At 40.8% G+C, this 12,899-nt stretch overlaps 1 protein-coding gene across 2 annotated transcripts in view; it reads right to left on the reverse strand.

Moving 5' to 3' along the window:
- LOC110492586 (plexin A3) overlaps positions 1-3,464 on the reverse strand; it is a 189,828-nt gene extending 186,364 nt beyond the window's left edge. For both annotated transcript variants that reach the window (XM_036947590.1, XM_036947589.1), the window contains exon 1: positions 3,299-3,464. The gene's annotated coding sequence lies outside the window, so the exon portion shown is untranslated. The remainder of the gene's footprint in view (positions 1-3,298) is intronic.
- Between the last annotated feature and the right edge of the window lie 9,435 nt (positions 3,465-12,899).

Below are 12,899 nucleotides of genomic sequence, written 5' to 3' on the forward strand. Positions count from 1 at the left end.
GTCCCCAAATACTGACTAGTCACTGCTGACTGTCATCAAACACAATCTCCTTTAAAGGAGGAGATGAGAGGGGGCCATGTTTTTAGATAAACCGTTAGGAATGGAAAGAGTCTGTGGAGTGTCTGTGAAACGTGAACACAAAGAAGCAATCAGGGCAATCACCATTTCACCTAATCAAGGACTCTGAAAACGCCACTCTCTTGTCACCAGTACTTCTCTAATGAGGGTCAACAGCACTTGATAAAAAAAAAAGAATTGCTCTGTTTCCTATTGAAGATGCTGTCCACTCATGGGTACATACAGATGACCAAAACCAAGAATATTTGAGAGTTTCATTTCAAAGGCACTCACCCCTACTCAACTGTCATTAGTTCACATAATGGTACGTTGCCTCTTACTGCATACAGTAAACTACTGCAGATGGGGCATGAACACCAAGACATTTCCTTTCATAATTAAGTTATATTTTTGCCAGAAAAATGTAAATGTTTGGGGAGGAATAGAGCTTGCATCTATTTTAAGAATAAGCACATTAGCACTTACAGTATGTGGTGAATTGATAAAACATCCACCCAAACTAAAGACTAGATCTGAGTATGCACCTGGCCTTGGCAAACATTCCACATGAATACATCTAAATCAGACTTCTGGGTTTTGGTTTCTGTGAAGCTCTGGAACGGTTCCATCTCAATGGTGCTAAGTCCATCACAGAGGAGGAAAGAGGAACTCTAAGTGTCATGTGATTGTTTCCTCTGCCTGTTATTTTAGTCCTGTTTATCATTCTGTATGATTCCAGGGTCAGCAGTTCCCTCTGTTCTCCCACTGTTACACCAGACATGAGAACAGGCATCCTGGCTGAGACACTGGCCCAATGTTGTCCATAATTAATAAATAATAATATGTGCCATTTAGCAGACACTTTTATCCAAACGAGTATGGGTGTTCCAGGGAATCAAACCAACTATCCTGGCGTTGCAAACCGATCTCCAAACACCACTCACATAACTTCAGGGAAACTAGCTTATTACACAGCTTATTAAACAGTACCACAAATTGAGCTAAGGGACAACATGGGTATGGTATGGATATTCCATTGCACAGCCACAGATAGTGGTATGGAAAACCAGAGTGTTCCCATTGGGATGTTCCCTTCGGTATTTGGTCAGACAATTAATGAATGGGTAGCATTACTTTATCCATTAGAATTGCCAAGATAAAACTGTGAGCATGAGCATCAACACATGAGGTTCACATTATAATAAAACATGTTTTAACCTTTATTTAACAATAAATAAACTCAATGTGTTTCTACTGTACATGTAACCTATCATATGTAACCTCGTCTGGAGGGTGTTTCCATTAAAAAACCTCCCCCATTACCTTTGGGAAGAGGGGGACAGAAATCACCTGCCGAGGGGGGAAAAAGACAGATGTCATTAAAGATAAAAGCTAAGTGTGTTACCTTCATGGCAGAGCAGCAGCAGACAATGGAGAGGATGACATTAAACTGAGAAACGGCTTGTAGACAGAAGCTATTGCTCAGTGATTACCAATGTCTATGACTGTCCCTGACCAACTAAGCCTGGACACTTACTCAGTCAATGATATCATGAAACTCTTAATGCCCCTTTGTAAGCTTATACAATGACAAATGCAGGGTGGAATCTTGCTTCTGTGATTTCAAGATCCCATGCCTGACCTGGCTGGCCATATCTGCTCTCTGATATAACTGAGACAATAGGTTTTGAGGTATGTAATTTAGTGTATTAGGGGTTCTTTTTTCCACAACCAATTTTCCCATTCATGAATGCTGCAGATACATATATATAATACAGCTGTTAGTGAATGCTGCAGATACATATATATAATACAGCTGTTAGTGAATGCTGCAGATACATATATATAATACAGCTGTTAGTGAATGCTGCAGATATATATATATAATACAGCTGTTAGTGAATGCTGCAGATATATATATATATAATACAGCTGTTAGTGAATGCTGCAGATATATATATATAATACAGCTGTTAGTGCTTTAACCTGTGGGAATAGGCTAAATCCCTCATTCATATGGGGGAGGGTTAAGTGAGGGTGAAAGGTTGTCCCTACATTAGTTTATTTCCCTAATGATCTCAAACTATCGTGATTAGTCTGGCAACGGGCATTATGCTGCCATGATAACAAAAAAGACAACCAGACATCAGACAAGAGACAAATGTTTTGTGACACATGTGCAGGGCTGCCCGTGTGTTGACCCTGTGTAAAATGCAATCTCCCTTTAACCTATTATTTAAATATCATTGTTGCCAACTTTGGCTATGCTCTTCATTGTTGTGAAGATACACATTGTATCACCTGCAGTTTCCTCCCTTATGAAACCATCAATACTCCATTGGGATAAAATAGGCTACGTGATTTGAAATTGCATTATGAAGAAATCCGTTGAATTAATTATTGAGAAGGACATCACAAGCAATGGGTACACTATTACATGATAATTATTCACAGAATGGAATATGTTTCTAATTCATATGCATATTTTTCTGATAAAAACGTGAGGTCACGTGACAATATTTCACCGGAGCTGTTACAGATGTGTCAGACGGTAGCCTATATGTGAAAACAACCCGGAGCCGAATACACCCTGTTCGTGAAGCAGCCAGAGTAATCCAATTGGTAACGTTAGGACCTGCTTGGAAGACTATTTTAGTCAATTTGATAACATTCATCTGCCAAGATAAACGTTAATGTTGACAATTAACCTACATGATAGTTAGTCTACTGTCTGTGTTTTGTTTTAATAAACTCTAGGAACATATCCATGATGTTATCAGATAGATGCACATGGAGGAATATAATTAACGTTTCGTTTGACAAAAAAAAAAAAAAAAAGGAACTATGTATGAAGACCAGGGCGTTCACATGTTAAATGAAATGATCACAAGGCAAATGGATCTGTTTTTCCATCAGATAACTAATGTTTTTAACGCCCCTTTGGCTTTGTTCTGAAAGGAGCGGCGGCGGCTCCTTGCATCACACTATGCTGCTTACATATCCAGCCAAAGACCTCATGCACCCTTTCTAAAAGCATTATACAACTAAAGCATGCAGTCCTACTGACTATTGCTTATGAATGTGTTATCGACACTTTCAGTATACAAACTGCATGATGTTTTAAAAGTCTTATAAAGCCCAGTCATGGTTTAAAAAGCATGCTTCGGATTCAAACGCTAGCCACTATGTCAGCAGCATCGTAAAATGAGATCAGTAACGAAACACAGGCTCGTGGACCTACCTGTACTTAAAGTGCAACAGTTACATCCACAACCACGTGCAGTTCTTTTTCCCGCGGTTATCATATAGGCCTATAATTATTTGTTAATTAGTTATAATTCTGCGCAAAATCCTCGAAATAAACCAACAGAGCACTCACTGCTTGAATCGCATGGCACTCTCTACACATTAGGAACGGTCTTATTTTCTCCTGGATGAGCAAGGCTGGGTAGCTATCCCTTTATGGAACGTACCACTTTCAACAAGGGGATTCAAACTCATTATTACTCACTAAACCGTAGAATAAGATCAAATATAATTGCTACATTAAGTTACTAATGCATTATTACATGGATTTAATTACAATACCGTTTTGTCTTCACATTTGGTGTTTTTGAATAATGATTATATATGATCACATTTGGCATGCGCTTAAATCTACCCTAATAGTAGTTGGAAAAGGCTCGCCCATAATCGAGTATTTTTCTACCAAACCCAGATGTTAGAGAGAAGGCTGGATTTTCAAGGCGGATAGAGATGTTTGATACAAAATAAGGAAGAGAAAAATGTGAAAAGTAAATATGTTGCAGAATTAAAAAAAAAATCTAAACTCCCTCACGTGGACATAATCGTCACTTTGTTATTAAAACATGCAATAAAACAGTTATAAACGTTTATAAACCGCACACCTTCCCGTTCCAAGAGATCTGAATTAACGTTATAGATCTGCTACTATTCGGAGTAAAAAAAAAATTGCTAATATGATTGACATATTTATTTTAATGAAGAACAGAGAGTTCCTTGAAGTCATAACCTGATAAGTTATAGATGTTAAGACAGAAATAAGTAGGTTTCAATTTGACAAACCTAATGTTTATTCCTCAATATAAAACCAATATTAAAGGATATGTAGTTTGATATTGTAAAAACAGACATTTCAAACAAGAGACAGGATGCTTGGGGACAATATCAAAACAGTGTCACTGTAAACAAGTTGCTCACTATATTGTTAACATGCAGAAATACAGTACATGGAGAAAACTGAAAAATAAAAATTACTTTAGACTAGCGTTTGCTCTGAACAGTGTAAATATATAAGACATTCAGTATTAACTTATTCTAAAGCTGCAATATGCACCTTATTGGGAGTTATAATCTACCAACGTTGTCTGTCGTTCACCAGTTATGTGGTTTCATGCCATCCACCAGCAAGCAGCAAAGCAATACACTTATTCAAATCATGTGTCAAGTAAAAGCCAGTTTAGGAGGAATGACACTTGCAATCCCACAGTGCAGTAAAGACAATTCAGCTAAAGCAGAATACAAATCACCACAAACTATAGTGCTCTTTGTTGTGGTATAAATTAATAGTGTTGAAAGCGTTTGTATTTATCAACATATTAGGGCCTTCATGGGGCCTTGGAAGTGAAACCATACAAAACAAACATTTGCATCCTACGGCAGTATGGTATTCTAGTCTGAAGAGGTTGAATCAGTCATTGGGTTGAACGGAGTGAAATTAGATCAGTCCAGACACAGAAACCGGAGAGTTCCTAAAATAACCCTTGGTTGGGGTGGGTTAGGAATCACCAAGTAGCCTAGCTCGCTGTGGTAGCCTCCATGTGCCCGTCCCTGTAATCCAGTTGGAGTTTGAGCTTGGCAGGTTTGACCACTTGTACTCCCTCCCTCTGTAATTGTGACTGTCTCTAATTGAAGCCACTTGAGGAAGACAGAACTTCCTCCTAAGTTCCTCGACCACACTGTGCTTTCGGAGAACGGCCCCCTGCCGAAGGCTAGGAGATGTGAGCAGAGGAAACACAGGACCATGAACCCCCTGGTGTAGATGAAACGACCATATGGTTTCCTTTTGAAAAACACGACCCTCATCACAGGGACCCCAGCATCTTTACTGGAGCCACCCTCCAATCATATTTGCTGTCGGGTGTTCTTCCAAGATGGGTTGGAACTACTAGAATTATGGTTGCACAATTTTTGTAACTTTTATTAAATGACCAGGGAATTTATTGCATGCTTCAGAAATTTTGCAATCCTAATTGTTGTGTTTCCAAAGATCTACGCAATTCAAAAATGAATATCCTTACATCAGTCTACAAAGCGGGCAGTATTATCATCATGGGACTATGATAACATGCCAGGCAGTACTATCATCATGGGACAATGATAACATGCCAGGCAGTATTATCATCATGGGACAATGATAACATGCCAGGCAGTACTATCATCATGGGACAATGATAACATGCCAGGCAGTACTATCATCATGGGACAATGATAACATGCCAGGCAGTACTATGATCATGGGACAATGATAACATGCCAGGCAGTACTATCACCATGGGACAATGATAACATGCCAGGCAGTACTATAACCATGGGACAATGATAACATGCCAGGCAGTACTATCACCATGGGACAATGATAACATGCCAAGCAGTACTATCATGATGGGACAATGATAACATGCCAGGCAGTACTATCATCAGTACTATCATCATGGGACAATGATAACATGCCAGGCAGTACTATCATCATGGGACAATGATAACATGCCAGGCAGTACTATCATCATGGGACAATGATAACATACCAGGCAGTACTATCATCATGGGACAATGATAACATGCCAGGCAGTACTATCATCATGGAACAATGATAACATGCCAGGCAGTACTATCATCATGGGACAATGATAACATGCCAGGCAGTACTATCACCATGGGACAATGATAACATGCCAGGCAGTACTATCATCATGGGACAATGATAACATGCCAGGCAGTACTATCACCATGGGACAATGATAACATGCCAGGCAGTACTATCATCATGGGACAATGATAACATGACAGGCATTACTATCATCGTGGGACAATGATAACATTCCAGGCAGTACTATCATCATGGGACAATGATAACATGCCAGGCAGTATTATCATCATGGGACAATGATAACATGCCAGGCAGTACTATCATCATGGGACAATGATAACATGCCAGTCACAAAAAATGGAAACCAGAATGATATTGGGAGGCATTTTCCATACAGGACTACGGTACAAGGTCTTTATAGTGCCGGATATGGTCTCAGTCCAGTTCTGTAATATTAATTTACCATTTGATAGAATGAAATAGCCTCTAGGTGGAGTCTGTCATTTGTGATGATGTCAGGTTCTCCCTGGAAGTATCCTTATTAATTTGATTGCATACTGTACATTATTAGACTCGGGCAATTTCACAAGCGTGCAGTTCAGAAGCAGTAATCCCCTATGGGTCCTGCCTACTCATGGGCTTGGAGTGGAGCCAGGGTGTATTAGAGACACACATGTCGTGAGTGTTACACTGAATGACCAGAAGTCTGTGGACAACAGCGTTCTCCGGGCATCCGCTAAAGCCAGATTCGTCCGTCAGACTGCCGAGATCGTGAAGTGTGATTCATCACTCCAGGGAACGCGTTTCAACTGCTACAGAGTTCAATGGTGGTGAGCTTTACACCACTCCAGTCGACACTTGGCATTGTGCATGGTGATCTTAGGCTTGTCTGCGGCTGCTCGGCCATGGAAACCCATTTCATGAAGCGCCCGACAAACAGTTGTTGTGCTGACGTTGCTTCCAGAGGCAGTTTGGAACTTTGTAGTGAGTGTTGCAACTGCTATGCGCTTCAGCACTCGGTGGTCCCGCTCTGTGAGCTTGTGTGGCCTACCACTTTGTGGCTGAGCTGTTGTTGCTCCTACTTCAAAATAACAGCACTTAAAGTTGACTGGGGCAGCTCTAGCAGGGCAGAAATGTTCCGAACTGACTTGTTGGAAAGGTAGCATCCTATGACGGTGTCACGTTGAAAGTCACTTAGCTCTTCAGTAAGGCCATTCTACTACCAATGTTTGTCTATGGAGATTGCATGGGTGTGTGCTCAATTTAATACACCTGTCAGCAACAGGTATGGATAAAATAGACAAATCCACTAATTTGAAGGGATGTCCACGTACTTTTGTAAATATAGTGTATATTGTTATGATTGCTGCATTTAAACTTCATTAACCTCAATATCAATAAATAATTTAAGCGCCCATTAATATTTTCAATTCAGCCTTTGAAATGAGATATTATGATGGTCATTTCAGAGGCTGGAAACATTATGGCCAATGTTAAACATTAGCCTGTGTTGTAGTCAGTCAGTCAGTCAGCCTGAGAGGCTGCCTCTGTTTGGGTGATGTGGTTGAAACTGCCCTCTACCCCATAGAAGCCACCACTGCCCCCCAGTGGCTATAGGAGTGCAAAAATCTAACAAATTAGTTCATATATACAGTACCAGTCAAAAGTTTGGACACACCTACTCATTCAAGGGGTTTCTTTATTTTTTAAAACTATTTTCTAAATTGTAGAATAATAGTTAGAATAATAGTGAAGAATTCAAAACTATGAAATAACACATATGGAATCATGTAGTAACCAAACAAATAAAAATATATATTAAATGTTTAGATTCTTCCAAGTAGCCACCATTTTCCTGGATGACGGCTTTGCACACTCAGTCATAGCAGATAGTCAAATGTCTCCAGGGTAAGACAACAAACATTCTTCTTGTGCTGACAGAATGTGTTTGGATTATTTAATCAATAACAAAAATGGTCACTGAGTGAAACAGACATCTTCTCTGTCTTTGCCAAAACCTTCAGCTGTACTAGAATATAATTTTAAAGCATCATGCTGGTACAGAAGCCAACCTACACACCCAGCCATCGCCTGCTTCTGAAAACGACTTGAGACGTTGCTGTATTGTAGACGTGTCTTAAAGACTCTGAGTTTTATATTTTCACTCTATGATGTTGGAATAATACTGTGAAATTGTGAAAATGAGTGTCAGAGGTGTTAGTGTAAGAGCTGTTTGAAAAGACTGCCTGAAATTTTTTGCCTGGAGTTGTGGCCTGCCTGACGTCACCAGGCAGTAAATTAGTTCATAGACAAATCAGAAAGAGGGTTCCAAACTGCTCTGTCGAGTTCAACTCTCACATCATATTTTTACATCCAAAATGGTTCATGGGCATTTCCAGGGATCAAACAGAAATGATCATTCCCCTGTTGTTTTTCTTTGTAAAACAAGTCAAGTTGGAAATGTTCATGACAAGCACGCACACACACACACACACACACGCACACACACGTGCACACACACACACAGACACAGACACACACGCACGCACGCACACACACACACACACACACACACACACACACACACACACACACCGAGAGAGAGAGAGAGAGAGAGAGAGAGAGAGAGACTTGGCAAACAAAACATTTTACAATTACGGAGGAATCTACGTGTAAATTGATGCCTACTCCCTGTTAATTTGCTCAAGTCACCATAAAAAGGGTTGCAGCATGCATGACAATGCCCCTCTCTATTGACTTCTGAGTGCTTAGGCCTGTCCCCAGGCTGCTCTTTCCCCAGCGCTGCAGCTTCAGCCACATGAGCCTCACATCTGGCCTCAATAAGCCACTACAGCTGTTAGTGAAATCATGTGTGTAGTTTAGAGGGTCCAGACCACAGAGAGCACCCTCCTCCTCCTCCCCAAACCACAGCGAGGTGGAGAGGGAACAATTTGACTGGTTGAGCCTGCATCTCATGAAAGGTCTCGTTAAAACCAAGCCAGTAGTCCTGTATCATTGTACTGGCATATTTTTGGGGCCTTTCCTGCAGTGGTTTATGTGCTCGTTTTCTTTCGAATGTGTTTGTTTGCCTGAGTTTGTAATGGAAAACAACTGATCTCAAACTCAAACGTAAAATGTAACACGAGAGAACACTTATCAAGTGTGACGATGCACAGTAATAAATAAATGAAGCGTAATGCACTGTGTCTCATAACGCACCATATCACTGCAGTTCACTAAAGTTGAAATCTTATTGCAACAAAAACAAATCAAGAAAACTTTGAAGTAGAGCTGAAACAGTTTCTAAGCAACAACAGTAACAACAGTCACTATTCCAGTTTGTTGGATATTCGGGGGGGGGGGGGGGGGGGGGGGGGGGGTATTACTTTTCAGTTCGCACTAAACTCTGTAAAGTTATCCATGCGTTTTTCTACTCGATTGACAAGACATTTCTTGTGGCAATATATTGAGTCAAACTCACAACCTGAGATGCCAAAATAATCTTCAGCACAGGAGGCTGCTGAGGGGAGGACGGTTCATAATAATGTCCGGAATGGTGTGAATAGAATGGTGTCAAACATGGAAACCACGTCTTTGATGTGTTCCGATAGCATTCCATGTATTCTGTTCCAGCCATTACTATGAGCCGTCCTCCCCAGTTAAGGTGCCATCAATCACCTGTGATCTACAGTAAATACAGCAGTATCTTATACAGTGATATTGGGAATGCTAATAGCCTAGAGCCAACGATAAACAACGGCCCAACAAATGGAGTATTGGTGATGCAGAAAACACAGATCTATTTTTGCTATAGAGATCATAGTGGAAGTACATAGGGTCATACATAGAGTTGCCTTGGTTTTTCTGAAATCCCGGTTGGAGGATCCCCGGAATAAGAAGGGAATAAGCAGGAAATCCAGAAATCTCCAACCAGGATTGCTGGGAAACCAGGGGATTTATTGAAAGTTCCCGGAATTCTGCAATCCACTCATACCTATCTATGTATGGTGATTGTTCAATAAAGGTTGTCTATGCTCAGGGCGTCATGTCATAGGTATTGGACAGCAGGTAATGGCTGGTATCAGGGATGGTTAAGTGAGTGGCAATTTGGTAAGCAGCTGTCGTTCACTGATACACAGGTCTTTCCACTTGAAATCCAATTCGTGCCTGTGGTCTCCTTTCCACTCTTCGAGCCAACAGCCCAAGTCTTGGAGCTGCATCCACAAAGCCACTGCCACGCAGCACACTCACCCTGTTCCAGCTCTCTGTGCCACCCCTCTGCTTCAGCTACAGAAAGAGCTGTACTTTGTGGTTGAAGAGAGAGAATGATGGACAGAGAGAGAGAGAGATATCAGAGAGAGAGAGAGAGTGAGAAAGAGAGAGATGGGGGAGTGAGGCAGGGCAGAGCACAGTATGTATACATTTCAGCGGGAGTATAATCCACTGTAACCACAGGTCCTGCCTGCTCTACCAGCATCCTTTGCTGTAATCAAAGTACATTCCCAAACCTCCTACACACCAGCTCTTTGCCCCAGAGAGGCCAACTCACAGGCATTATCAAACTGAAGAGGAGAGGAGTCAGTTACTCCTCGGCTCTACGCTGTCATTTTGCTTAATCCCATATCAATTGATTAATGAAAAAACACATCCAGGGATGGTGACACATTTTAGATTACAGTTTGAAGGCTAGGGGGAACTGACAAAGGCCCTGAGACAGGAAAACATTGAGACAGAGAGGAGTGAGTCAGTGAACACGGAGACAACAGGAAGGGAGGCCTAGCATACTTGTTCAAAAAGAGGTGTTTGTTTAGTCGTCTTCAAATGAAAACACTGTGGAGCTGAGTGATACTGCACCGCACATGTTAGATGAACAAAATAAAGAAGCATACTGTTGCCAATGACCAAATATTTATCTTCTGTGTTTACTCTTTATAAACATGTTTCATTCCTTGGACAATGTTTTATCTCAGAGTTATTCTGAGAACGCTACAGAATGCCCAGATCCTGGCAATCCTTAAAGGTGCACTGTCACTCACGACACATTCCATCGCTATGGCGTAATCCAGTGGACTTTCTGTTGGTTTGGAAGTGTCATAATGTAAAATAAATAATACATGTAATTATGTGGATTACATTACAGCTATTGAACTGTCGCCTCTTTTCACCAGAGTCAAACTACTGAGCGTCCAGTCCTGCCAGGTCTTTAATTGAAAGCAGCCTCTTCCCCTCTCTCCCTCCTGTCTTACAGACCTTTTGACACCGGTCCAAACTAACTCCCTTTCACCCCTGCATCCCCCTACTTCACTTCTTCTGGCTCTAACCCTCTGCAGCTCAGAGAGCAAGATACATCCAAAACTTGGCCTATTCACTCAATACCAACACACCTAGTCACAAAGGCCTGGGCTCATGTTGGAATCTCACCCTCCCTCTCCAATTCCCTTACACTCATTTCACACAGAATGTTATTTTTCTTTATTCATATATGGATTTATTTCCTTGATATTTGATCTGAAAGATACTAAAGGTCTTACTGTAAAATGTATTTGTCTGAATGTAATGAATGGTAATTTCAGTAAGAAAACAGATGGGAAATGAAATCAGATGCAAGGTATCGACCAATCAATACTTTTTTGCTCGTAAAAAGACTAAACAGATCAGGATCAATTTCCAAGTGCCTACCCTAATATGTCTGGAGTTTACACAATGGCCACAGACTATTGTTAACAGTTTAAGTTAACTTGGTTATAACGAGAAACAATTGTGTCCTAAGAGGGCGGTATTTACACGTTCTCTGTGTTGTACTCTCCGGAAACATGAACAAACTTCAGAAAAATCCATTCTAAATAGTTAAAAAATACAAAAAAACTTGTGACATTTTAATGTAATGCTATCCAGATACATATGTAGGATCTTAATATGACCTATATTGTCACAGCAAAACAATCTTGCAGCAAATGGACTTTAGTCCATAATGTTGCTTGATCGGTGGTAAGGCTTTTAGCTGGCCAAAAGTATAGGCTACATAAAAAGTTAAATACTGTTAATGCAACCATGTGTTAGTGTGGGTTTTCAGTTAATCTATGTAAATCACAAAGCTCATCTGCATTTCGGTGCAGGAAAATACTCAGCAACAAAAGAGTGATCAAATTAAGATCCTACATCTGTATCTACTTTTCTTAGTCTGATGTATTAAATACGTCCCACTCAGTATGACAGTTACTATAATTTGTAGAGGCTCATTTTGTTCTGATTCATTTTCATGAGTTTATAATAAGATAAGGTAAGGTTTCTATTGATCCCCTAAAGGGAGATTTAATATCACCAGTCAATACATCAGACACAGCAGCAAATAATAATGAAAAAATGTCAAAATATTGATTTGCTTTAGTGCATTTTAATGTGTGTGTGTGTGTGTGTGTGTGTGTGTGTGTGTGTGTGTGTGTGTGTGTGTGTGTGTGTGTGTGTGTGTGTGTGAAAATGCATATGTGAACATGTGTTTGTGTGTGTGTGTGTGTGGTGGCTAAATCTGGGTGAAGGGTTGCTATGAGATAGCTGGAGGCTTGGGTTGAGAAGCCATGGTGCAGGTCATTAGATTGTCTTTTCACATTAGCATCTGTTGAATGGGATTAGCCATCCAGCCGAGTTTAAACCCTTGACATCCCACATGCACTGCCAACTAGAACACAGAGTGGCCATTAGCAACACCCCCTCAATTGTCTATCACACACGCTCGTCCTAGCGTTGGGTCTCCACGGCTGGGTTTAAAAAAAAAAGTTATTATGGGCAACTTTCTATAGGAACATGACATAGGACCACACATCTAAACTCCTGAGTGGCGCAGAGGTCTAAGGCACTGCATCTTAGTGCTAGAGGTGTCACTACCGACACCCTGGTTTGAATCCAGGCTGTATCACAACCGGCCGTGATTGGGAGTCCCATAGGGTGGCGCACA

Source organism: Oncorhynchus mykiss, chromosome 16 (assembly GCF_013265735.2).
Source record: "Oncorhynchus mykiss isolate Arlee chromosome 16, USDA_OmykA_1.1, whole genome shotgun sequence".
Taxonomy (NCBI): domain Eukaryota; kingdom Metazoa; phylum Chordata; class Actinopteri; order Salmoniformes; family Salmonidae; genus Oncorhynchus; species Oncorhynchus mykiss.